The sequence below is a fragment of the Bubalus kerabau genome, chromosome 4 (assembly GCF_029407905.1).
Source record: "Bubalus kerabau isolate K-KA32 ecotype Philippines breed swamp buffalo chromosome 4, PCC_UOA_SB_1v2, whole genome shotgun sequence".
Lineage (NCBI taxonomy): Eukaryota > Metazoa > Chordata > Mammalia > Artiodactyla > Bovidae > Bubalus > Bubalus kerabau.
This window is the reverse complement of record NC_073627.1, coordinates 112,171,353-112,195,517: the sequence shown is the minus strand read 5'-3', so window position 1 is coordinate 112,195,517 and position 24,165 is coordinate 112,171,353. Positions and strand designations below refer to the sequence as shown.

The following is a 24,165-nucleotide window of genomic DNA, read 5'->3' as shown; positions in this document are numbered from 1 at the left end:
GGCATCAATACACAATTAGTCTTGCTAAATAACTCATTTTTAAATGGCTTGATTAATCCTTGATAAAGAAAAATGCTGCTGTGCTGTGCTTAGTCACTCAGTCGTGTCCAACTCTTTGTGACCCAATGGACTGTAGTCCACCAGGATCCTCTGTCCATAGAATTCTCCAGGCAAGAATAGGGGAGTGGGTTGCCATACCCTCCTCCAGGGGATCTTCTCAGCCCAGGGATTGAACTAGGTCTCCTGCATTGCAGATGGATTCTTTTCCATCTGAGCCACCAGAGAAGCACAATATTCTAAACTAGTTTATGTCCAATAATTCTTTACACCAGATACATTTCATAAGTAACTAGCACCTTAAAACATTTACTGAGAAACTATCTTTGCTTAAACTTAGATGATTCATGAATAGGTTTTATGGGAATTTATTATGGCCCTGCTTTGAAAATTAAAAAACTACTTCTAATTATGTGTTTGAGCTTTCCACCCTTTTTTTCTGTGTGTAGGCAGCTTAAACAACACATGCATGATTGCTTTCCTTTTAATACTGTTTTTTTTTAACCCAAAACTGTTTAGACAGCCTTATTAAGACCAAAAAAAGGACATTCATATTGATACTTTCATCAAGTATGTGCAATGCAAAGTTACCATAGTTATTAATTATTATACAATGGAAATAGATGATATTTTTTCCAAAAGAGATCACCAAAGTCAAAATGTGTGGCATATTTATTTTAGGCTTAAAAGGGCATAGGAGGTAAGCTTTTGGAGAACAGTGAAATATTCCAGTTAGAGATGAAATTCACTCTGTAATTTTTACAATATAGATTCTTTACAAAAGTATTATTAAACCTTTCTCTATATGAGACCACTTTTAATCTTCCTCATGTGCTTTCACTATTAACCAGGCTCCCCCAAATCCACTTGTTTCCTGATGGTTTATTTTTATCTCTTTAGCCAAATCTTTAACTCTGATATCACGGATTGACGATGTGCATCAGAACCTCAGTACAGACCGTGCAGACCTATGTCTGCTACTGGACTCTTATTTTTGCTTCATCCCAAAGCCACCTTGAAGCCACAGTACCCCCTTTCACATGTCTACGTGCTCACTCAGTTGTGTCCTACTCTTTGTGACCCCGTGGACTGTAGCCTGCCAGTCTTCTCTGTACATGGGATTTTTCAGGCAGGAATTCTGGAGGTGGGTGCCATTTCCTTCTCCAGGGGATCTTCCCAACCAAGGGATCAAACTCAGGTCTCCTGTGTCTCCTGCATTGCAGGCAGATTCTTTACTGCTGAGCCTTTGGGGAAGCCCTTTCACCTTGCTACTCCCATGCCTTTTACAAACTTTAAAATTGAGGCAAAGAGTCTAAAAGACATTCAGGATCCTTAGGCAAATCAATAGCAGAGCCAAAGCTTTCACTCAGGTCTCCTCACTTCTTTTCAATTCTCTTTACATTACATGTATGAGTCTTGGGAACATCTGGGATTCCTTGGCTTTACCCTGCCACAGAGATCTCAGACATTTACCCCTGTGACTCCAGGGGTGCCTGAGTGATAATAGATCAGAACATCTGCTTTCCTGAAGCTCTGAGAACACTTATCAGGGTCCTCAGCTACCAGACGATCCTAGCCGCATGCACAGTACCTTAATGATGAAACTAGAATGTCCACAATTTAACCTAATATGGTGGAAGAAAAGTACAGTCTGACACTTGTTTTACTTTTAAAGAGTACACCTCTGGTGAAATATTGATTCAACCAGGAAATTTTTAGTCACATGTGACAGAAACATAGTTCAACTTATGCATAGTTCTCTTTAAGCAAAGAGAAATGCAGTACACCAGAAACTAGCATAACATTGTAAAGCAATTTTCCTCCAATTAAAATTTTTTTAATTTTTAAAAATAAATAAATCATAAAATTGAAAAGGGGAAATAAAAAGGTATGTCATTTAAAAATAGAAAAAAAGAAATACAACAATTCCCACGACCAGGCGGTCTGAGACTTGTTGTGCAGAACAGCCATCAGCAGTAGCAGGCTCACATCCAACCCACTGAGCAAATCCCAGTTCAAAAGAGCCATCTTTTCTCATACTTGCAATAAGAAGTCCCAGGGAGCATTTGAATTTGCTTGCATTGGTTCAGTGCCCATCCCTGAATCCATCACTGTGGCAAAGAAGATGGGAGAATCCCTGTGAGCATGAAATGAGAAATGGGATCAGCTCCACCCAAGCCTTGGAGTTATGGATTTCCAACAATAACAACAACAAAAAAAAGAGGCTCTATAGCCAGGAAGTAGAGGCGCAAAGGGTGCTGAGAAGACCAAAACCAACTAAATATATATGTATATATACATGACTAACAATTGTATTAAAAAAAGTATTGAGGACCAAAGAGTGTCAGATTTACTTAAGATGCAAGCACTTATGCACCTTAGGGGAACAAATTCTTCATTCACTAGACAAAAATGGAAACTAGGTCAAATTAATACTAATCAGGGTCAGATATCCACTCAAGGCATTCTCATATAATTCACTTCAGGTAGACCTAAATATGCAATCTATGAATATTATTTACTATATAGTTTCTTTTTATCACTATAGTCATTATCCTTTTCAATTTTAATCATCTGTACTTGATTATTTGATTATTTATGCTAAAAATTTTAAAGGTGATTACATTCTTAACACTTTTCCCCCAATACCAAAGTTTATCCTGTAAGAGAATATGATTTTGTAAAGACCAAATCACCCCAGGCTTTCCCAACTAGACTCCATCCATCCCATCCTCCACTACCACCCCAACCCTTCAGAATAGTACTTAGCACAGGGAGACCACCCAGTAAAGGGATTTTTAATAGTATGAATTACAGACACATTCAAAGCATCACTACTCCCTGATTGAACAAATTGCTTTACATCATTGAGGCTTGGTTTCCTAATCTAAAATAGAAATAATTGTCATACCTCACTCATAGTCATTTTAATCATTGTAATTAATAATGCAAGTAAAACACTTAGCAGAACCTGGAAAAGTTCTGTTTAATAAATGATAGTCTGACTAATCATGCTGATGATGATGCCAAGCTAGAAATGAGAACAAGAGCCACATCTGTTTTACTCACCACCATATACACATATACACAGTGCCTGGCACACCATCAGTATTAAATATAGATTTTTTGGATATGTGAAAAATGATCAACAGACTTTGGGATCAGATGATGTGTGTGTGTGTGTGTGTGTGTGTGTGTGTGTGTGTGTGTGTGATTTATATATATAAATCCTAGTTCTTGGCTGCCTATAAAATTGACCAAGTTATTTAACTTCTGTATGTCTCAGTTCCCTCAACTATGAAAAAGGAAACTGTGACAAAAACAACAACCTTTCTCATGAGGGTTGATTTAAGGGACTGGAAGCTCTTTGAGGGCAGGCACTATGCTTTCTTCATAGTAAATACTGAACACTTAGTGCTTTATCAAGCAGTGGCTCAGTGGTCTAGGAGTATGATTCTTGCTTAGGGTGCAAGAGGTCCCGGGTTCAAGTCCTGGACAAGCCCTCTTGGACTTCCCCAGTGGCTCAGCAGTAAAGAATCCGCCTGCAATGCAGGAGCCACAGGAGAGGTAAGTTTGATCCTTGGGTCAGGAAGATTCCCTGGAAGAAGGGAATGGCAACCCACTCCAGTATTCTTACCTGGAGAATCCCATGAACAGAGGAGTCTGGCAGGCTACAGTCCATGGGGTCGCAGAGTCAGACATGAATGAGCACACAGTGCTTTTATACTCTTTCTCTTCTAAAACAGGCTTTTGAATTCCTAGGGAGTTAGGATGTCCCCCATATCCAAAATCCATCATATTCATAAAATCCTAATTTTGAAATGACATATAAATTTGAGAACAACAAAAACCCTTGAGCATACATGTAAAGAACCAGAACAGACCACAAAAATAAATTTAATCTTGAAAATGGTTGAGCACATGCCCAGCCTCCTTAAAATGAAATTAATTTTCTGGCAATTTTATTTTCTTGCAAATCCAAGTAGATCTCAGAGCAAAAAGAGAGACCAAGGTAGATAGCAATTTTGGACATTTCTATTTGTCTCTAATAGAAGAATGCAATAAAAGAACTTAAATATCTTAGCCCTTTCATTTGTATAATGTTTTACAATTCACAAAGCATTTTCACATAAATTTTATCATCTAATCTTTATAACAACTCTGTGGAATGGTTGCCAGTTAATTTATCTCCAAACTGAGTCTTCTGAGGCATGAAAGTGGGAGATAGTGATAATTAGGCCAGAGCAGCTAGAATAAAGGAAGAATGTCCAGACAAATTGGGAAGTGTGATCACTCTGATTACAAACTTCACCTTCCAATTAGAAAGTTTCCAGAGGAAAAGAATTTTGTCTTCTTTGCCTTCATATTCCAATGCCAGAAAAAATGCCTGACATATGCTTAGCATTCAGTAAATATCCACTGATTGAAAGAAGTTATAGTCCCAGGCCAATCTGTAACTGGCCAAAATCATATAAACAACCAAGATGCAAACTGGACCTCCCTATGAAAGTTCATTGAGGTGGACTCCAACCTTTCAACTCAGTGACTGACAGAAATGCAATTCTACATCCTCCCCAGGATTTCTGCAAATTCTTGAAAGATGAAAGTCCCCTTGGTCACCCTTGCCTTCAGGTTCCTGATTCTATGTGTGTTATTTCTGTTTCTCATCACAAAAGACAAAATGTAAAACTCAGCCTTGCCACAGTTTCGAAAAAAATAACAAAATTCACTCACCCAAAACTTTTTGTTAAAAGCTTTAGCAGACTTTTATAAAAGCAGAATAAACTTCTAAAAATATAGGTAAGGTTGGAAGAAAAGTTCAGTAATGCACACAACTGTTAATCACATAGCAAGCATCTCCAATGTTGATAGCTTTTGGCTATTTCACACAGGGACTTTGCATGGATCCTTCACATTTGAATCCCCTTTTGTCACACTGTCCCCCTCTTCTCCCACTGTCCTCTTCTTCATGCTCTCCTCTAAGAGTAAAACAAATGTCCTCTTCAAACAGAGCATTTCATCCCCATTCTCTGACATTTTGGTCCTGCCCTGAAAGGCTCATCTACCCTAGGCAGCTTTGCAGGATATTTTTACAGACAGCTTCCTCCCTAAGCAGAGTTCTGGTGCCAGACTCATAGGAGAGAGTGACTTCTTCAACTCCTTTGATATAGTCAGTAAGTGAAGAGTAGGGCTTTGACTCATGTCCCTAATCAAAGGATGAGAATATGATGTTCTTTGCTCCAGGGCCATAATCACCAGCAGGAAAGTACAGTGTATAGTAGGCACAAGTGTTTGCAAGAACTATGAACATTAGGGCCCCCAGGTCTGCAGTTATGGACAGGCCATTTCTAGCAGATTTTCAAAGTTATGACCATGTCCATAAGATTGTCTCATTGTAGAATTATAAAGCTGGATAGAACTATAAAGGCTTAGGACAGTGAGAGGTCTCTGCTGGTGAACTGGAATCCAGGTCTGCAGATGTCCAGGTCTGTTCCTCCTTCCCGACATCGTGCAGCCAGTTCTGATGGCCGATGTGGTCATCTCAGCTCCTTGTTACACAGAAGCTAAACACCTTTTACTCTGCAGCTCTCTTGGGCCTCAGGATTGGCATGGGAACAATGCTGTGTGCATTTTAAGCTAATTACAAACCTGAGCTCCCTGGCAGCTCTTGGCTTGTGAAGACATCATCATTGCCCACTGGCCACAGTGCTACAGAATTGTACCTTTTCTTCCCTAACTTGCCGGAGAACAATGAATCAGCCTCATTTGTTAAATCAATTATTGAATATTCTGAGTTACATAACCATGCAGATTGGCAGGAGCATAATTCCAAAATGAATGGTTTCTATAGTACAACTAAAATGTAAGAATAACAACTAATATGGCACTTACTGTAGTACAAGCATTAACTAATTTAATCCTCACAATACTACAATGGGACAGGTACTATCAGTATTACCCATTTCACACTTGAGGAACTGAAGCACATATAAGCTACCAGACCAAGGTCACACAGCTAGATATTGATAGAGTCTAGACATGAACTCAGGTTATCTGAGTCCAGAACACTTGCTCTGCATCCTAAGCCTCTATGGCCAGGACTGCATATTAAGGACTGCCCTCATTTTTTATATCTTCTGAAAAATAAGTGAGTAAAATTTCTTTGATGCATAAAAAAGTACAGACAGATTCCTAGATAACTATGGTTCACTGAACACGAGTCTACTGTTGTTACTGTACACTGATTCCCTCTAAAGCAAGAGTAAATGGTCCTTTATTAAAAGCACTAGAGCAGAAACAGTATTTTGTGTTCACCACACTGATTTCTTTCTTCACACTGGAGACGAACATCCTAGCCTTCCTTGCAGAGAGGTTGGGACCATGTGACGGAGCTTTGATCAAACAGATGTGATCAGAGGTGATGTAAACCATTTCTAGACATGGAAGATGAAAAGCAGACGTAAGAATGGAAAATAACACATGGGGAAAAAACTGAATATCAAGCTGACTTACACTTCAGTATGCTCAAAAGGTCCAGAAAGTTGGGGCACAGGGATTCTTTTAAAAGAAGCAGCCAGAGTGCCATATCCTGTTGCCTGCTCCTAATTCCTCTCCAACAAAAAAGCAAAGATATATTCCCTGAAGAGGGCAAAACATGTTCTCTGCACCAGGAGACAGCAGGTGAAAGGTGAGGGCTAGGCTATAGACTGAAAGTGGGGTGCTAAATAAATTATCAGATATTGGATGCTAAACCCCAGCCCTCTCCCCCTTTTGGTTCCCAGCATGCTAGTGGCTGAGGGGCGGGGGTCTTCATTCTCCAAAGAGGAGACCAAAAGGGACTGAAAGGTCCTTTTTTTGTAAAATTTTAACCTCCTAAGAGAAAAGACCTAAAGATATTAATATAAATGATTCCCCATTTAAGGAACCAGCTTATCTTACAATGAGGTTCATAGTTGATAATTTCCATTGATGTGCTCAGGACTTTCAATCAGCACTTTAGCACCCACTCTTAAGTATGAACAGATGTCCAACTGTAACCAGGCATATAAGAAATATCTCTAACATAGAGGACAGATATGCAAACAAATAAACAGAGAAATGCAATTTGATGCAAACAGAACCAATGTAGGAAGAAAAAAACTTCACCAAAACTATGATTACTACCCTCAGAGAAATCAAGGGAAATATTTAAACCATTAAAATATGAACAGCATCTTATATTTAGTTCAAGAACTAAAAAGAGCCCTTAGAAATTAAAAATGATCATGGCAAACTAAAAATAAGTGGAAGAATTAAAAATAAAGTTGGAGAACTCTCTTAGAAAAGGACAGACAGAATTAAAGATAACGAGAGAACAGAAGGTCAGAAGTCATTAACGTAATTCCAGAAAATGTCCCAGAACTCCAGAACACAGGTCACCAGATGATAAAAACCCACTGAGTGCCCAAAACAATGAATACAAATAAACCCACACTAAGTAGATTATCATGATATTGAATAATATAGGAAACAACAACAACAAAACCTCTAAGAACTTCCAAAGAGAAAAACAAGTCACATTCAAAGAACTAGGAGCTAGGATGATGTCGAATTCTGAACAACAGTGCAAAAGGCTGTTGTGAAATGCCTTAAAAGCTCTGAAAAACATTTATTTGCAATCTAGAATTCTATATTAATCTACCAGCTACTTGTAAAGGTAGAATAAAGACATTGTCAGGCAAAAGTTGTCAACACATTCACTACCCACGAACCATTTCTTTGGTACTTTACTGTAAGATGTGCTCCACCAAAATGAAAGAGAAAAAAAAGCAAACATGAAACATAGGAAACAGGAGCTCCCACGCGTGAGAAGTGCTGGAAATCCCTGGATGATGTGAAAGGGGGACTCAAAGCAAGAGTTCTGCACCAGGCATGAGAGGTAAAAGCAGGAGCCGCCAGACCTTCCAAAGGCTCAAGCCTTAGACTGGCATAGTCCCACCTCTGCTGCATTCTATTGGGTAAAGTGTGTCAAAAGACCAGCCCAGATTTACTGTGAATACTGGAAGGTATGGTTCCGTGGAAGCTATCTTCAGAGACCAGCTTCCGCAGAGAACCAAAGTCATCAGCTACAAGAAGTGGTTACCTCTGGAGAAGGAGGATTGGGATGATCAGATTTGTGATATTTTCTAACAAATCTTGTAGGATGGATGACTCTAAACTCTGTGTATGTATAACCTTATTAAAAATAAACTGCAAAATAGTCCCTGGATTGTATCATTCTCGAAGAAAGAGACAGAATGAGTAAAAAAAAGAAAGAAAGAACTGGTAGGAAATCATCAACGCAATAATTCCAGAAAATGTCCCAGAATTCCGAGGTATACATTTCTTTAGAATCTTGCTAAAAATTACAATGTGGAAGATGCACATATTTTTCTTACCTGGGACTTCCCTGGCAGTCCAGTGGTTAAGACTGCATGTATCCAGTGCAGGAATCATGGGCATGCCTCTACATGGCCAAAAGTAAAAAAAACAAAACCTATTTTACTTACATGGCTATGTAAATGATTTCGTTTGTCATATCACAAGAAGAATAACCCAATATAATGTTTTTCTTTTCTTTTACTCCCTCTGTCTTACACTGATAACATTCCTCAGTTTTGCATACTGTACATAATACAGGAACACTTTTATAAAGTTTTTTAACATGTTAATGGGTAACTTTTGTGAAGTATTGACTTCTTTTATTGTAGACAGCAGAAAACACATTTGTTTAAGTAGGTCGGCAAAAAGGAGGAAATAGATGCTTTACCTTGTTAATCATAAGCCATATAATTTTGTTTGTCCTTTCTATTTGCATATGTTATTAGGACATGAGGAAATAACAACAATATTTACACAGATCAGATCAGATCAGTCGTTCAGTCGTGTCCAACTCTTTGCGACCCCATGAATCGCAGCATGCCAGGCCTCCCTGTCCATCACCAACTCCTGGAGTTCACGCAGACTCACGTCCATCGAGTCAGTGATGCCATCCAGCCACCTCATCCTCTGTTGTCCCCTTCTCCTCCTGCCCCCAATCCCGCCCAGCATCAGAGTCTTTTCCAATGAGTCAACTCTTTGCATGAGGTGGCCAAAGTACTGGAGTTTCAGCTTTAGCATCAGTCCTTCCAAAGAAATCCCAGGGCTGATCTCCTTCAGAATGGACTGGTTGGATCTCCTTGCAGTCCAAGGGACTCTCAAGAGTCTTCCCCAACACCACAGTTCAAAAGCATCAATTCTTCGGCACTCAGCCTTCTTCACAGTCCAACTCTCATATCCATACATGACCACAGGAAAAACCATAGCCTTGACTAGACGGACCTTTGTTGGCAAAGTAATGTCTCTGCTTTTGAATATGCTATCTAGGTTGGTCATAACTTTCCTTCCAAGGAGTAAGCGTCTTTTAATTTCATGGCTGGAGTCACCATCTGTAGTGATTTTGGAGCCCAGAAAAATAAAATCTGACACTGTTTCCCCATCTATTTCCCATGAAGTGATGGGACCAGATGCCATGATCTTAGTTTTCTGAATGTTGAGCTTTAAGCCAACTTTTTCACTCTCCTCTTTCACTGTCATCAAGAGGCTTTTTAGCTCCTCTTCACTTTCTGCCATAAGAGTGGTGTCATCTGCATATCTGAGGTTATTGATATTTCTCCCGGCAATCTTGATTCCAGCTCTGTTTCTTCCAGTCCAGCGTTTCTCATGAGGTACTCTGCATATAAGTTAAATAAACAGGGTGACAATATACAGCCTTGACGAACTCCTTTTCCTATTTGGAACCAGTCTGTTGTTCCATGTCCAGTTCTAACTGTTGCTTCCTGACCTGCATACAAATTTCTCAAGAGGCAGATCACGTGGTCTGGTATTCCCATCTCTTTGAGAATTTTCCACCGTTTATTGTGATCCACACAGTCAAAGGCTTTGGCATAGTCAATAAAGCAGAAATAGATGCTTTTCTGGAACTCTCTTGCTTTTTCCATGATCCAGCGGATGTTGGCAATTTGATCTCTGGTTCCTCTGCCTTTTCTAAATCCAGCTTGAACATCAGGAAGTTCACGGTTCACATATTGCTGAAGCCTGGCTTGGAGAATTTTGAGCATTACTTTACTAGCGTGTGAGATGAGTGCAATTGTGCGGTAGTTTGAGCATTGCCTTTCTTTGGGATTGGAATGAAAACTGACCTTTTCCAGTCCTGTGGCCACTGCTGACTTTTCCAAATTTGCTGGCATATTGAGTGCAGCACTTTCACAGCATCATCTTTCAGGATTTGGAATAGTTCAACTGGAATTCCATCACCTCCACTAGCTTTGTTCGTAGTGATGCTTTCTAAGGCCCACTTGACTTCACATTCCAGGATGTCTGGCTCTAGGTCAGTGATCACACCTTTGTGATTATCTGGGTGGTGAAGCTCTTTTTTGTACAGTTCTTCTCTGTATTCTTGCCATCTCTTCTTAATATCTTCTGCTTCTGTTAGGTCCATACCATTTCTGTCCTTTATTGAGCCCATCTTTGCATGAAATGTTCCTTTGGTATCTCTGATTTTCTTGAAGAGATCCCTAGTCTTTCCCATTCTGTTGTTTTCCTCTATTTCTTTGCATTGATCGCTGAAGAAGGCTTTCTTATCTCTTCTTGCTACTCTTTGGAACTCTGCATTCAGATGCTTATATCTTTCCTTTTCTCCTTTGCTTTTTGCTTCTCTTCTTTTCACAGCTATTTGTAAGCCCTCCTCAGACAGCCATTTTGCTTTTTTGCATTTCTATTCCATGGGGATGGTCTTGATCCCTGTCTCCTGTACAATGTCACAAACCTCATTCCATAGTTCATCAGGCACTCTATCTATCAGATCTAGGCCCTTAAATCTATTTCTCACTTTCACTGTATAATCATAAGGGATTTGACTTAGGTCATACCTGAATGGTCTAGTGGTTTTCCCTACTTTCTTCAATTTAAGTCTGAATTTGGCAAAGTGCATTTTCTTGGCAAAAGTCTATTAGTCTTTGCCCTGCTTCATTCCGTATTCCAAGGCCAAATTTGCCTGTTACTCCAGGTGTTTCTTGACTTCCTACTTTTGCATTCCAGTCCCCTATAATGAAAAGGACATCTTTTTTGAGTAAGCCCCTGATAATTTAGGGACTATCAGAACTTAATTCTGAGACTTACTGTTTTATTTTATAGTTGGTATCCCTTTTATGAAAATTCATTGATAATCATTCACATCGACCACAGTAGAAACAGTAGTAAGTCTCTGGTAATTGTTCATCCAGGAGCATCTGCATGGCAATAGCATTATTACCGTGACAAAATTATTAAAATATTATTATTAATCTGGTAAATGTATGGTTGGGAATATGTAAGACACTCAAAATATTTGCACAGTGCTTTAATTTAACAAAGCATTTTTTTTCATATATTATTCTTTTTAATCCTCAGTCCTTTGAGGGAGATATTGTTGACCTTGTCTTACACAAAGAAACTCAGTCTTGGAAAGAATAAGTAACTTTTCCCAGCTCCTCGGGTAGTATCAGGGATATGTTAGCTGATCACTGGGGCACCTACTATAAGTTATAAAGTGCTGCAAAATCTTCAAAGTCTTAAAATATGGTAGAGTACACACCCCAATGTAAAATGTAAACAAAATGCTAAAAAAGCACAAATGAAAGAGACTGATGGGTTCAGGGAAAGTTGTACTTGAAATGCGCCTCTGCAGTTCAGAATGCTAAGTTTATTATATCAAACAGATAGCCTAGAGAAATCCACAATAAATAGTATGCCAATTATTTTTTCAGAGGAATTTAAAATTAAGATGACTTTTTTGTCTTCTTCCTTTTTCAAATTATTTTCCCATTTAGGTTATCACAGAACATTGAGCGGTTTTCCCAAAGGCTAACTCCCCCTCAACTGACAATCAGTGGGCAAGAGCTTTTATTGGTAAATGGAGGGGGTTACATGCAGAAACAGCACAGTCAGCTCTGACAGTCATCTTGAAATTGATTGTTTTTAGTACAGTTAGTCTTCAATTTCCAGATCTGTTCATTACCATTTCCTTGAGGGCAGTTCCTGGAATTGTGGCAGCTTATGTCATGGCTGTAGTCTGGTCATCATGTAGTTACCTTCTTCCACCTGGTGGGGGTTTCATTATGTACAAAACAGCCCAAAAGACATGGCTCAGAATATTATCTATAGCATCCTTGACTTTAATTAATGACTAAACTTTTATTAGTTTGTCCTCTTTGACAGTTTTTCTTTGCTTCTGCATTTTCTCACCTCTCTGTTTAAGTTTATTCTTTGACTAAAGTCTTTCTGCAAACAAAAGGCAGGCAGTCGACACAGATGGAAAGGGTTGATAGGGTCCTGCTGAAGCATAACTGTTTCAAATGGAGATCTCCTCTTTCTGACTATCAGGAAGGGGTGGCAATCGAGGTGGGATAATTAAAACGAATGGGCCTGGTAGGATACAGTGGATGGAGCCCAATTTAGGACCAATCTTTACTATTCCAAAGGAAAAAAAGAACTCTGAATTCATTTTGAGTCACTTCAGGAACTGGCCTAGACTATCATGTAGTCTTCTAAGGACTCCATCCAAAACAAAGACTAACTAATAGAACCCAAAGGAGAATGCAGATTACATATATGTATTTATTTATATTTATTTTATATATATATATATGTGTGTGTGTGTGTGTGTGTGTGTGTGTGTATATATATATATATATATATATTTCCTTTGAGAATAGAAACTTGGGTCCAACCTTATTTCCCCAAAAGGCCTAATAGAAAGGCTGGCAGAGAATTGGAATTCAATAAAAATCTGTTCAGTAAATGAAAACAGCTGGGGATCCAGCTCTCTTCTCTAAAGGCTGTCCTTAGAGGCAGTGAAATGAAGACATCAAGAATTTCAGCCTAGAGTGGGAGTTGGGAGTAGGTGAAATGGGTGAAGGTGGTCAAAAGGTATAAACTTCCAGTTATAAGATAAGTAAGTTCTTGGGAGGTGATGTATAGCATGGTGACTTTAGTTAACAGTGCTCTATTTTACATTTGAAAGTTGCTAATTAGAATAGATTTTAAAAGTTCTCATCACAAGAAAAAAATGTGTAACTATATGAGGGTAAAGTTATATTGTACACCTAAAACTAATATTAACATTAATGTCAATTATATCTCAGTATAACTGGGGGAAATTTTTTTAAATAAATAAAACTTTAAGCCCATATGGCTTGACCAACCAAAAAAAAATAATAAGAATATTAAAAGTTGATATGTGAATTTTAGATAACATTTAACCAGCAATTTTGGTCCTAATCATAGGGCATTAGAGAATATTCTGGCTTCTTTCATTAATGCAATGTGGGTTATTTTGTGATAGAGGAAGCAAAAGCCTGTTTGCCTATTTCCTTTTTTGTTGTAGATCTGATGAGTTTCATAAAACTTTAAAAATTTCTATGAATCAGGAAAAATGCTCAGCTCTTAAAACTAGATTGTCTGAGTTTGAATCTAATCTCTGAACAAACGAGCCTTCTCACCTTGGACAAGTTTCTATGCATCTGTTTCCTCAACTGTTAAATGGGGATAATGGAACCTCAGCATTTGTTGTGAGAATTCAATACTTTAACATTTAGAAACAGTCCCTGGCACAAGCTAAGCATGAAAGAAACATTAGTTATTATTATCTCTCTTGTTAACTAAAGATAAATCAAAAACCAAATGCCCATCTTCCCACAAAAGGACTCTTTCACTCAGCTGCCTGGTTTCCTCTTATAAGCCAACTCTGAATTTCATCAGCTAAAGTCAATCCAATCTTTCCTGAGTCCTTTTAACTTTCTCCTGGGAGTCTACCTAAAGTTATTTTTACCAAGAGGAGATAGTTATCATTCAGAGCAAGAAAATAGAGCAAAGAATAGATTGTCCACAGACTTCACATCTTTTTATGTTTCAAGCCTTTAATTTTTTTGTTGTTTGTTTATTTTTTCAATGTAGCAGCCACATTCCTAAGAGAAGCTCACCAGGGTAGGTGATGTCTTTGCTCTGGGAGATAAGTGAAGGTGTATCCTAGCAATCAAGTCACATGGCAGGGCCTTTCAGCCACTTTCCTTCCACCTTTGTAGTTTCCATGTGGGCAGAAAATCTGAAGTCTTTGAATGGATGGGTGAGATCATATTGCATTTAGTTGCAAAACTTACAGGTAGAGTAAATTGATAGAAATGAATAGAATCCCTGAGAATGATATTTAATTCAGGCAAGATTCTTTAGGTAAGACAAGGAAAGGCCCAAAGACCCTAGCAAGAAGAAATGTTGATTGACCGATATAGGGATAGGCGTCATCATCCTATATGTCACAGAATCATGGCACTAAAACACTGCAAGGTCAGAACCTCCTGACCCCTCCCCCCACCACCAAGACCATCAAGCAAGATCATACTTAAGTATCCAAGTCAGATGACTCACCTAACCTTTTAAATTTGTAAACTCTCCCAAAGAGAGTCCACACTTCTATTTACAACCCACCTTCATCAAGAGGCTCTTTAGTTCCTCTTCACTTTCTGCCATTAGGGTGGTGTCATCTGCATGTTTGAAGTTATTGATATTTCTCTTGGCAATCTTGATTACAGCTCGAGCTTCATCCAGCCTGGCATTTCGCATGATGTACTTTGCATGTAAGTTAAATAAGCAGGGTGACAATATACAGCCTTGATGTACTCCTTTCCCAATTTGGAACCAGTCTGTTGTTCCATATCTGGTTCTAACTCTTGCTTCTTGACCTGCATACAGGTTTCTCAGGAGGCAGGTAAGGTGGTCTGGTATTCCCATCTGTTTAAGAATTTTCCATGGTTTGTTGTGATCCACACAGTCAAAGGCTTTAGCATAGTCAATAAAGCAGAAGTAAATGTCTTTCTGGAATTCCCTTGCTTTTTCTGTGATCCAATGGATGTTGACAATTTGATGTCTGGTTCCTCTGCCTCTTCTAAATCCAGCTTATACATCTGGAATTTCTCAGTTCATGTACTAGTTTGAAGGACTTTGAGCATTACCTTGCTAGCATATGAAATGAGTGCAAGTGTGGTAGTTTGAACATTCTTTGGATGTATATATTTGTTTTTATTTTTCCTTGATGTCACAAATACTGATTATTCTACCTTTCTTACCATTCCATTATCTCCTTCATTAGACCCTCTTACTTCTTCACTCTGGCTTCTGTCAAATGTAAAACGTACCATGACTTTAAATCACGTATCTATATGAATAATCTCCAGATTCACCTCCAACCCTAACTTCCCTCTCTGCTCCCTTTTCTAATTGTCTAATGGATAACTCCTTTGGTAGTCAAATTCAATCAAATTAATTGTCATGAGCATAAATAGAAATAAATAAAAATATTCTTTCCCCCCAATGCTGATTTCTACCATTTATGTTCACATAGCAGCCATCCTTTTGATTATCAAGGTTCAGAGCCTTCATCAAGTTTTTTTCTCTCTTGCTCATGCAAATTCTTGCTAATTTTGGGCATTTTAGCCACCATAATATCTTTCATGTCTATTCCTTCTTTTCCTTCCTCTCTTAGCATCGTTAGGCCTTCAGGACTTTTGACCTGAATTATTGCAATGGCCTTTTAAGGAATCTTCCTGCTTCTTAGTGAACATATTCTTGTCAATCTATACTTCAGTTTGGAATGCAAAGATCTGATCAGAACACTCTTGTACCTATAAAATCCTTCAGGACTTCCAATATAGGCATGGCAACATAAACTTATCATTCTCTTCTTTTTCTAGAAAGCTTCAAAAATCAATAATGAAAGAGGAAGAAAACAATAAGGAAACTCCATTTTTGGTGAACTAGGAAAGATTCCAAAATATCTGTATATGTGGGACATCTGTGGGAGGAAAGGGTAAAAGCTGGGGTGAGAGAAACCAGCGGTGACAGTCCTCAGAAAGCACCAACAAAACTGTAATTACTAGGTTTGAGGAACACCCTAAGGTAAAAAGTTCTTTCCTTTTTCTAGAATAGAAAGTGTAAGAACGAGAGTGAGTTGGATAGTGGTAGGAGACTCTCCTGATCCTGACTTAGTACATATGAATAGAGGAGATGAGCCACATACAGAATTAATCAGATTACCCGAGGGAATATTCCTTTAGTGAAGCTGGGAAGAAAACCTTCCAGCTGCAAATAATAACTAACCTTCAGTGCTACTCTGGACCTTTTATGACCCAACTCACTAAATGGTAAATACAAAAAAAGGAATTAGCATACAGATATATTCTAAGAAAAAAATAACAAAAGAGCAAAATGTGTTCACAGAAGACTAATACTCTATAAAAAAAAATGTTTTCAGGGAACAGATGAACATTATGAATAAATATTTTACCATGAACCCTAAAAAAATTAAATCTCAATGAAGCACTTATCCATGAAGAAATACTTCAGAGCTGGAATACCAAAATTCAGGTGAGAGTAGGTGAGGCAGCAAGAGGAGATCAAGTGCTCAGGAGTGAAGTGGGGGGGCGGGGGGTGGGAATAAAATGATCACAGAATTGCAGAAGAAATGGGAAACAGTATAAGATCAAATATACGTTTTGAAAAACCTAGTGCTGAACACAAAGACTAGAAATGAGGGAAACAAAAATGAAATTAAATTGAGTTAATTGGGATTAAAGAGAAGTTATATTTATAGAAGCTAGAAGAGAGATCCAACATAAACATAACTGATGACTCCAGAGAAGAAAAGCAAAATAATGGATCAAAACAAATATCTTGAAATATAATTACATAATTTAAAAATATAATTTAAGAATTTTTTATTAAAGAATTTTAAAACCTTGATCTGGATATTGAAAGGGCCACTTTATGCTGGGGGAGGTGGGGGAATGGACTCCGAATCTTCAACACCCACACTTAAAATCCTAGTAAAGTTAGTGAACTTCAAAGAAAAATAAAAGCTACTTTGGGTCTCCAGGAAAAATAATCAAGTCTTTTATGAGGTGAAAATCAAGCTGGCTTCAGACCTTCTTTCAGTATCATTCAATGCCAGGAGACAACAGGGGAACAGATTTTATACTGAACTGATGTCATTCAACTGTAATGACTACTAAAAAAACAAAACAGTCTAGAACTTTGGAAATACTTTTCTCTCAAATTCCTCTTCAAAAAATATTAGAGAATTCAAGCTACCAACCAAGAGATGTTTGGTTGGTAAAATCACTGTGAGCATTGATACTAAATTCTAATAGAACTAAGATAAAAATAGGAATTTGAGTAACAGACAGGAATATAAATATTACTTGCCATAACAAGGTAGAAATAATACAGCAACAAAAAAATTGAGTGAAGGAAAAAAGGATGAAGGTAGAATTGCTAGGCTTTTTGCCCAGTATAATATAATGTCCCTTTTGCCTAAGGAATATAGCTTAAGACACAACTCAAGTATTAGTAAAAAGAAATATATATAATCGTGTTTGACAGCACAGAGTAAAACATAAAAACATAATCTAATATTCTAAGATTGGACGGTGGAGGAAAGGAAAGGGAGAGAAGGTGCATGTACACACACTAATTTTATCATGATCACAATAGAGAACTAATGCATGCTGTCTAGGGAAACATAACGGCGAGCCCCACTGTAGATCAACTGAGTCAGAATTACCATTTAAACAAGATCCCTAGATATATCATATGCACGTTAAAATCTGAGAATTGATACCATACCAAATTATCATAAACTTAGTGGCTTGAAATAGCAAAAATTTACTCATAATTCTAGAGGCCAGAAGTCTAAAATTAAGATGTTAGCAGGGTTATATTCCTTCTAGAGACTTCAGAGGAGAATCATGCCCTTGCCTTTTTCAGCTTCCAGAGGCTGTCTTCATTCCTTTACTTGTGGTTCTTGCCTGGCATCAATCTTACATCAATCCAACTTGTTGCTTTTGTCCACATATCCTGCTACTACTTTGATCCTCTTGTGTTCCTCTTATAAGAACTCTTGTGATTATATTGTGTTAGGCCCACCAGATAATCCAGGACAATCTCCCCATCTCAAAATCTTAACTTAATCACAGCTACAAAATTCATCTGCCATATAAAGTAACAGCTTCACTGGTTCCCGGGATCAGGACATTGACATCTTTAAGAGGTGAAGGCACTGTCAGCCTACCACAAACTCCATTTGTTCCTTCATCCATCCCCTCTCTCAGCAAATTCTACTTCCTTCTTAAGGTGGCTCTGACTCAACTGACAACAAGTGCCCTGGACCTACTTGTATAGATTTCACAGCACTTACTGCCGTGTCCTTTGATATAGTGATTTGCATATTGGTCATATCTGTCCTTTTTTCTCATTCTACCTTCATTCTTATTAGATTGCAGTTTCCTTGAGGGAAGAGTTTGGGTACATGCTTCCATTCCCACTCTCTACTGAAGGTGCACAGATGATTTCATTAAGGACTTCTTAATTGACAAATCCAGTCCTCACTTTTGGGTTCATTTATTCATTCAACAAATAGTCATTCAACATCTATTATGTGCCAAGCCCTGTTCTGAACTCTGAGAATACAACAGTGAATAAAGGAGGCGCAGTCCCTGACCTTCCTATAGACATCCTGGTAAAGGAAATAAGTACCAGACTAATAGATACATAAGCTGGTTCCCAGTAATGAGAAGAATTATGGAAAAGGAAGGCCAGTCTTTTTCACTTGCCCTCTTTGCCACCTTTGCCCTATTGACCGTTCCCTCTTTCTTGAGAATCTCTCTTCCATAGTTTAGGGCACTATGACCACTAGTTCTCTTCCTATCCTTCTGGGGGGGTTTGTTTTGTTTTGTGCTTTCTTTCTAAAAATTTGCTTTACTTTCATACTTTTTAAGTATTACTGTTATTCATTTACCCATCCTCTGCACTCTTCCTCTTATCACCTTCATGCTGCTGCTGCTAAGTAGCTTCAGTTGTGTCCGACTCTGTGCGACCCCATAGATGGCAGCCCACCAGGCTCCCCCGTCCCTGGGATTCTCCAGGCAAGAACACTGGAGTGGGCCACCATTTCCTTCTCCAATGCAGGAAAGTGAAAAGTGAAAGTGAAGTTGCTCAGTTGTGTCCGACTCTTAGCGACCCCATGGACTGCAGCCCACCAGGCTCCTCCGTCCATGGGATTTTCCAGGCAAGAGTACTGGAGTGGGGTGCCATTGCCTTCTCCACCTTCATGCTAATATTCCCCAATTCTCTTCCTCCAGGCCTGACCCTTGCCCTGCCCCAGACCTCAATATCTAGTGGCCTCTGATCATTCCCACCTGGATATACCACAGGCATTTTAAGCTCAACATATACAAGAATGGATTTTTCTGCCCCCAAATGCTTGTGTTAATCTTGCATTGCCAATTTCAGTTGGGCTTCCAAGCTAGAGACAAGGTGATCGCCTTTTACTTCTCTTTCTCTCTTGCCTCCCACTTTAAATTTCACCAAAGCCTATCAGTTTTGCTTTTTAAATTTCCCTCCATCAAAGATGCCTCTTCAGATTCTCATTATACCTTTCCTAGAATATTACAAAACTTTCCTAACAGTTTCTCTTCGCTCTAACCCAATGCTCTTCCAATCCATTCTTCACACTTCTCCCAAAGTGATTTTCCTAAGACATAAATCGTACTGCATTGTTTCTGATACAGAGTCCTCCAGTGGTTTCTGTATGACTTAAGGATAAAACAAAACTCCATATCATTTATAAGTCCTTCTATTCTAGCTCCATCTTTCTCTGCTTCTAACTTATACTATACCCCAAATGTTGAATCTTCAGTGTCTTCCCATCAATTTTCCAAATTCACTGAGCTATTTAACTCCCCAGTCTTTGCATACGCTATTCCCTTGGCTAGAATACCTTTCCTCATCTCATTTGTTCTAGTGAACTAATCCCCTAAAACCACATGTGGCCATTACTCATGCATTTAAATCCTCCCTGATCACCTGAAAAAAGAGGAAATCATAAAACCATATTTTAATTCTTATACTTGCTTGTATTCATTTCTATAGCAGGGCCTTTGCACTTGATGTTTCCTCTTCCTAGAATGTTACCCCCAGCCCCCGCCCGTTCTTCATATGATGGCTTTTTCTAATCATTTAGGTCTTTGTTCAAGTATTATTACTCTCAGGCAAGTCTCCTGTTCACTCATTTTAACAGAGCAGCTCCACCACCCTGATCATTATCAGTACCATCCTTAGACCTGTGTTTTAAAGGGCCTTCTCCATGGTCATCTGGAATCCAGCACCAACTAGGGCTGCAGTATGATGGGCAGGAGGGGGAGGGAGACAGAGGGTGGGGACTGAGCCCATACCAGACTTGCATAGACCCCAGACCAATTTCAATACTTAAGGGCATCTTTGAAACTTCTATTTCTTACACAGGGTCAGTCAGATGCCCCAAAGAACTCTGAGTTGTGCTATGAGGTATCCGGTGGCTCCATGTCCAGCCCTGGTTTCAGGAGGGCAGTCTAGCCAGCAGATCACTCCAGCTGACTGGCACAATACTTTTGTCCTGGGGTCATGTGAAATGGGTCACCTGAATGGTACTGCCACATTGATTTGGAATAACTCAAACTTTTTATGTATACATAGGTCCCATATAACCTGGGAATCACACTGTTCCTTCATAGCACTTATACATTCTGAAAGTATACTGTTTAACAGTTTGTTTATTTATCTATTTTCTGAGTGTCACACCTCCAGTAGTAAAAGTAAGCAGAAAAGAGTGACCTTAGCTATCTTGTTCACTATCAGACATTCAGTGCTAAACAGTCTCTGGCACCAAAGTTATTTGGTAAATATCTGTTGAGCAGCTAAGTGTATGATTGCATGAAATAGGGTATTTAACTATAGACTTCTCTTCATCTCTAGGATATAAGCTCTCAAGATAAAGAATTTTGTCTTATTCACCTTGATCTTCATACTGGCATAGTGGTTGCCATATGTGAAGGCATGAAGTCAGTATCTTTGAATGCATAAATAAATGAATAAGCAAACGCATGAGTGAATGAATGATGATGTGTTATTTAGACTTGAGGTTCTTAACCTTGTCTTCACAGTTCTAATGTGTAGATAAGGTTAAGAACCTCTAGTTCTTAAAAGCTCTTTTAAAACTTTTAAAAACTGCAATGCCCAGGGCCAGTTAAATCAGAGTCTCTGAGGAGGCATCACAGGCATAATTCCTTAAAACTCTCCAGAAAATGTCAGTGTACAACCACGGTTGAGAATAGAGTGACCAGCCATCCAGGTTTGTGCAGGACTAAGGCATCTCCCAGGATGTAGAAATTTCTGTGACAGTACCAGGCAAAGTAGGATGGTTGGTTACCCTAGTTGAGAACCACTGATCCAAACTGTCATGTAGGACTGTTCCTGAGTGATATATTTTCAATTTTTGAAGTCAAGACTCATCAGTTTCATGCTTTCATTTGACACTTATCCAATTACATTCAGGCAGCTTATGTTGACCTCAATGACTGCTTCCTGCTATGTGTTCTGCTTCAGATTTGTGTGACTTCTATTGACTTGGGTGACATACAAATGTGTGGCATACAAATGGCAAAGGAAATGATTAAACCATTACAGCAGGTCAGCAAGGACCAACAGAGCAGCGAAGCTTCCTTACCTGGAGGTAGCATAAAGTGCTGCTTTTCCAAATGCAATTCCAATGAGCCTTCACTTTTTATTCTCCTTCAAAATATTGACAATACATTCTGACATATTCCTATTTATTGCTTATTTATGTCAGTTACCCTGGTATGAGCTTACAGTTCCTGCCGTTGTCTGAGGAGACAAGAAATACTTTTCTTAATGGAAAAAATCCCTATGTAAATGGAATTAATATTAATCAGTCCAATTAGTATAATTCCTAATTAATTTAGTACAAGTATGTGATTTCTACTGAACCCATCAATGTCTGGACAGCAGAATCAGAAATACCCTTTGACTTGTGAAGGGAACACAGCACCAAAGCTCTCTAGGGCCTTGTTATTCAAAGGGTGGCCCTAGATCAGCAGCATCACCTGGGAGCTAATTAGAAATCAGAAACTCGTGTCCCACCCCCAGACCTACTAAATCAGAATCTTTAGAGGTGGGGCCCAAGAATCTGTGTTTTAAAAAGCTCTCCAGTTTATTTGTATGCATGCTCAAATTTGAGAAGGGCTCATCTAGAGAACACTTGTCTAGTTCTTCACATCATTATCTCAAAGCCCAGAGGGAAGAGGTCAGGGTAAGCAGGGAAAAGAAGCATGTAGCACAGTTTTCCCCAAATTCTGCTGCATATTGAAAATACCTGGAGAACTTAAAAATTATCAGCGCCTAGTTTGCCACGCAAGGCACTATGATATCATTGGTTTGGGGCGTGACCTAGGCAGAGGGATGGTTTAAAAGATTCACATGTGATCCTAATGTACAGCAGAGACTGGGAATTACTGATTCAGCAGCCATATCCCCAGCTTCTTTCTTTGGGCTTCTGCTGCCAAAGAACCCAGAGGAATGGGCAACATCAGCATTTTATATCCCTCCTTCCTTCACAAACGTCAGAATCAGCAGTGACTCTGAATCTCACCCCTGGCATTATGAAGGCTTATTCTGTTTCCTCTCTGTTGGTAGCTGTTTGATCTTTAACTTCTCTGGACCTCAGTAGCATCTGTCAAATGGAGACAGTAAGACCCAATTCCAAGGATTATTTGGGACTTTACATATGATAACATGTGAATGTGCCAAATTTGCAATCCAAAACATCTGAGCCAGGTGAGAGTATTATCTCTTTATGCTGCTCCCCTGATGGTACAGGGGGACATCCAGCAGCATGAAGTCGGGCGCATGTTTAGGGATGTCTCATGCCCAGCACACCAAAGATATCAATGAATTGAAATAACCCTGTTTGCATGTGAGTTCATTTATATGATCTCATGTCAGTCTCACATCTCAGCTGGGTAAACAGGATAACTCTTATTGTCCCTATTTACAAACGATAAAACAGTGGTTTAGAGAGGTCCAGTGCCACACAGCAGCAAACGGCAGACTCAGATCCTCTGACTATAACCCAGTGCTCTCTCCACCGAACCATCCTCAGTCTCACATCCAGCTGCTTGGCAGTTTGCATTTTTGGATAGGGTGCATTGACCTAGACCAGCTCTGTCCCAGTAGACCATGGCTGTGATGCTGGAACTGTTCTGTATCTGTACACTCCAATTCAAAGGCCACCAGCACATGTGGCTACTGAGCATTTTAAGTGTGGCTGGTATGGGTGAGGAGTTAAGGTTTTAATTTTACTTAATTTTAATTAATTTAGATTAGTCACGTATAGGGGCTTCCCTGGTGGTTCAGTGGTTAAGAATCTGCCTTGCAACGCAAGGGACACTAGTTCAACCCCTGATCTGGGAAGATCCCATATGCCTAAGTGCACCTAAGCCTGTGAGCCGCAACTACTGAAGCCTGGGTGCCGAGAGCCCCATGCCCCACAACAAAAGAAACACCAGAGTGAGAAGCCCGTGCAATGCAACAAAGACCTAACACAACCAAACATAAAATAAACTTGCTTTTCTCGCTAAGTCACTTCAGTCGTGTCTGACTCTTTGTGACCCCATGGACTGTAGCCTGCCAGGCTTCTCTGTCCATGAGATTCTCCAGGCCAGAAAACCAGAGTGGGTTGCCATTTCCTTCTCCAGGGGATCTTCCTGACCTAGGGATCAAATCCATGTCTCCTATGTCTCCTGCACTGGCAGGCAGGTTCTTAGCACTAGCACCACCTGGAAGCTCTATAAAAAATAAGTAAATCTAAAAATAAAAAGTCGCCTGTACTTAGTGCAGCTCTAGGGACAGAGTATGGAGAAAAATGGGAAACTGAGAAGTTATTCAGCGGTTTATACTCACAAATCAAAGTAAACCTCAGCCACTTTTTTGCCTTTCTCTTAAAAGATCTTAACTCTTTTTCAGTAGAGTGTTAAAGCTGGCTCACTAGTTGGTGAGGGCACCATCACTATGCAATATTCAAATCCTTGAAACCTGTGATTGGCCAGCAGAAACAACCTATATTGTAGAGCAACGCTTCTCAAACATCAACGTGCACAGGAATCACCTGGGATCTTGTTGTGTACAGAT

The 24,165-nt window shown here is 39.2% G+C and overlaps 1 protein-coding gene and 1 long non-coding RNA gene across 3 annotated transcripts in view; one reads left to right on the top strand and one right to left on the bottom strand.

Moving 5' to 3' along the window:
- Positions 1-24,165, top strand: part of TRPM3 (transient receptor potential cation channel subfamily M member 3) — a 299,435-nt gene that overhangs the window by 167,028 nt on the left and 108,242 nt on the right. The gene's annotated exons all lie outside the window — the stretch shown is intronic.
- LOC129650112 (uncharacterized) lies at positions 1,915-24,165 on the bottom strand. Of its 2 annotated transcripts, XR_008713598.1 has the most exons (6): positions 23,938-24,165; positions 21,686-21,843; positions 10,986-11,158; positions 8,475-8,542; positions 3,695-3,867; positions 1,915-2,194 (listed from the first exon to the last, which is right to left on the bottom strand). It is a non-coding gene; the product is annotated as an uncharacterized LOC129650112 (long non-coding RNA). The 2 variants fall into 2 exon arrangements; XR_008713597.1 differs by lacking the exon at positions 10,986-11,158.